This window comes from Porites lutea (genome assembly GCF_958299795.1).
Source record: "Porites lutea chromosome 5 unlocalized genomic scaffold, jaPorLute2.1 SUPER_5_unloc_1, whole genome shotgun sequence".
Classification (NCBI taxonomy): domain Eukaryota; kingdom Metazoa; phylum Cnidaria; class Anthozoa; order Scleractinia; family Poritidae; genus Porites; species Porites lutea.
This window is the reverse complement of record NW_027332288.1, coordinates 917,026-921,085: the sequence shown is the minus strand read 5'-3', so window position 1 is coordinate 921,085 and position 4,060 is coordinate 917,026. Positions and strand designations below refer to the sequence as shown.

Genomic DNA, 4,060 nt, shown 5'->3' with positions numbered 1-4,060 from the left:
TTTTACTGTTTTATTGAATAAACGGTTTTTTCAACTAGACCCATTCCCCCAAGACATTTCTATCAGATCTTAACGCCTTCGCTTTTAAATATCTAAAAAAGGCCAAGCACAGAAGTGCTAATATATTAAACGGCCTTAACATTATGCAACCCGTAAAAAAGTTGAGGACACACGAAAAAGCGTTGAGTTTTCAAGAACAATCTTTTTCAGCCAATGGAGGTCACGTGACCTAATTAGCGCATTAAGCCGAAAAAAAAAACACTTTCAAATGGTATGAGGCATCACTTAAATGACAATTATAAAGGTGAACCTTTCTTAACAACTTTCTTAAGGTCGCCCGAACCTTTTTATATGAGCGTTGGTTATGTTTTTGAATCGCGTTTATCGGCAGGAATGAATTAACCGATTTCTATGATTTTGGCATCCTTAATAAAGAATGGTCGAACTTTAAGAAAAGGTTATTTATTTTCTTGTAGGTATAAAAACGTTTGAGATATCGGCATATGGTTAAAACCCCATTTTTACAAAAAAATGTCAATTATTTCGAAACCCGAAGACAGACATAAATATAAATAGGTTCGGGCCACCTTAAAAAGTTCAACATGTTGTGGACCACAGATAGGTTTTTACTTTGATTGAACTATATCTTTTCAGTAGCTTTAATGAAATAGATGAGACGGCAGTGGATCAACGTTTTTTTTCTTTGTCTCTTTGCTGTGGAATAAAATATTTGAAATTAGTAAAGTGGCTACTTGAACATTAACAAAAGTAGGTACTTGTGGCATCAATTTATTGTTTAACAGCAAGGATCCTAAAAGTGTCACCTCCTTCAATTAATTCACATTCTTCCATGCAGTCATTAACCAATCAGAAGTCGAGGACAGTTTCCAGCTGGCTTCTGATTGGATTAAATCTGCACGAAAGAATGTGAATAAATTAAAGCGGTCACTCTTTTGTCTCCTTGCTGTATGTAAAAAATAAATCATCATCATCATCACTTCGATTAGGTTTGTAAAAGCCGGTTAGGCCACACACCAACCATTTACAAGATAAACATGAAAGTAAAAATTACATGCAACAATTAACAGATTAAAATAATAAAAATAATAGTCAACGATTAACCTCAACTCATGAGAACGTAAATTCTTTTCAACAAATAAAAGTGGTGTTCAAACAAAAGCCGAGGTTACCTGTTTGAACTCCAGGATGCTGAGCATATGCCAGAGACGAGACTTGGCGACTACCTGCCATGGATTCAAGTATAATATTCTGAGATATTGATTCTATTTCATAGCTTTTGTGGATGCTTGCTGTCTTTTATTTCCACTACTTTTGATAGAGCCATTCGAAAAAAAAATGACGTCCCAGAAGAAAGTGCATATGGTTGCAGTTACTTATAAATACGGTTTTAAAATAGGCAATGGAAGGAGTGTGTTCTGTAAAGTCTTGTTGCTTAAGGCTAAAAAAAGCAATTTAAAAATAAAGAACAGAAGATAGAGTAGGCGAGGAAAATGAAGACATTTGAACCAAGGTACAGTTACCCAACCCAAAAATAAATTACCTTTTCTCTTTCCCTTTTGTTTCTTCTTTTCCTGGTTGTTAGAATCTTCTACTGTTGAAAGTAAGGCATGACGTTAACGTAAGTTGGTATTTATGGCCTCATGGTCATTAGCCTTAAAAACGTTTAACTACTTTGGCATGCGTTATACAAGTATTTCGTAGGACAGCACATTTTATGACATAACAATACAGTAACCACAATGACGCCAATTAATTGATTCACTATATTATATGTCAAAGAAGGTTTAAAATGTCGGCGTGTAATCTCGAAAAATGTAAGTGATCAAAACCCATAGCAAACCCAACCTAAACCGACAGGAGGTTAATCGCAAAAGTAATGACAAAAATGAAATGAGTAATGACACAAATGAAATGAAATCCTGCAAATTAGGGCTGTTAACATAACCTGGGTCGATCAAACAGCGGAAAAATACGATAGTAAGGATCCATAGTTGGCTTTGTAGTAACAATTCGTCATCCAACTCCTAGAGACAGATATATGCATTAATTTAATTTACATTGTACACCACTACACCACAAATGCTAGGTAAATAATTATTAACATTCTTGCTAGCAAGAAACATGGGTGTCTTAAGTGTATATATTAATACTGAAACTAGTTGCAGAATGAAAATGTAGACATTCTAAGGCCCGGTTCAGACGCCGATCTTTTCACGGGCCGAACCTAATACAATGAATTAAGTACATGAATAGTTCGACGTCTGAGCCAATTCAGGCGGCCTAAATAGTTTGGATCGACCTTAATTCGAAATAGGTTCGGCTCACGAAAAGTTGGGCGTCCGAACCGCGCCTAATCATTTTTAATTTTGATCTCTTAAAGTGTTTTGACTAAAATTATAAGTATTCTGATCTGTAAAGGAAAAAAATAAAAACGAAAAAAGAAAAAGAAAAGAGGATGACCCACTAGGATTATCATTAGTCAGTCAGAGATACTCGAGGAATAGATTTTAATTTGTATTATTATGAAGTATGTTTACCATTTTCTCTCTTTCTTCTGCATCAATATACTCTTCTTCAGGATCTTAAGAAGACAAAAAAGGAAATATTTTAATCGCTTGGACCGGCTGTGGTTATGTACACATTACTGAAATAGAACTGTTCAACAAGTAAACCAGTAAATAAAGTAAACTTGTCGAGTTTTGAACTCCAAAACTTTTTGAAATTCGTGCCTGCATGATAACCGCGTAAAAAGCGAAACATCTTGACGCCACAACGATGTTTATATACTCTCATGCAAACATTACTCTCGCCCAATCAGAGTGCGCATACTATCTTACTTATTTTATAAATGGCTATATAGGGCTGTGTAAGGCTATGTAAAGCAATGTATACTAGGGCTGTCTATGGCTATGTAGGGCTATGTACGGCTGCGTAGGGCTATGTAGGGCTAGTATGACTATGTAGCGCTGTGTATGGCTGTGTTTGGCTATGTAGGGCTGTGTATGGCTATGTATGGCTAAGTAGAGCTATGTATGTAGGTGTATGTATGTGTATGGCTGTGTATGGCTGTGTAGGGCTATGTAGGGCTATGTAGGTCTATGTAGGGCTATGTATGGCAGTGTATGGCTATGTAGGGCTATGTAGGGCTATGTATGGTTATGTATGGCTATGTAGGGCTATGTAGGGCTATGTATGGCTATGTAGGGCTATGTATGGCTATGTAGGGCTATGTAGGGCTATGTATGGTTATGTATGGCTATGTAGGGCTGTGTAGGGCTATGTAGGACTATGTATGGCTATGTATGGCTATGTTGGGCTATGTAAGGCTATGTATGGCTATGTAGGAAAATGTAGGGCTGTGTAGGGCTGTGTATGGCTATGTGGGGCTATGTATGGGTATGTATCGCTATGTAAGGATGTGTAGGGCTATGTAGGACTATGTATGGCTATGTAGGGCTATGTATGGCTATGTAGGGCTATGAAGGGCTGTGTATGGCTATGTATGGCTATGTAGGGCTATATAGGGCTACGTATGGCTGAATATGGCTAGGTAGGGCTATGTAGGGGAAGGGATATGTATGGCTATTAATGGCTGTGTATGGCAATGTAGGGCCATGTAGTGCTATGTATGGCTATATAGGGCTATGTATGGCTGTGTATGGCTATGTAGGGCTATGTAGGGCTATGTAGGGCTATGAAGGGCTATGTATAGCTGTGTAAGGCGATGTAGGGCTATGTAGGGCTATGTATGGCTATGTAGGGCTGTGTATAGCTAAGTACGGCTATGTAGGGCTAAGTGGGGCTGTGTATAGCTATGTAGGGCTATGTAGGGCTATGTATAGTTATGTATGGCTATGTATGGCTATGTAGGGCTGTGTATGCCTATGTAGGGCTATGCATGGCTATGTAGAGTTGTGTTGGGCTATGTATGGCTATGTATGGCTATGTACGGCTATGTAGGGCTATGTATGGCTATGTATGGCTAAGTAGGGCTATGTAGGGCTATGTTTGGCTATGTATGGCTATATATGGCTGTGTA

At 38.0% G+C, this 4,060-nt stretch overlaps 1 long non-coding RNA gene across 1 annotated transcript; it reads right to left on the bottom strand.

Moving 5' to 3' along the window:
* Window positions 1-1,179: 1,179 nt before the first annotated feature.
* On the bottom strand, window positions 1,180-2,663 carry LOC140925341 (uncharacterized). The gene is made up of 3 exons (XR_012164391.1): window positions 2,559-2,663; window positions 1,562-1,612; window positions 1,180-1,244 (listed from the first exon to the last, which is right to left on the bottom strand). It is a non-coding gene; the product is annotated as an uncharacterized lncRNA (long non-coding RNA).
* Between the last annotated feature and the right edge of the window lie 1,397 nt (window positions 2,664-4,060).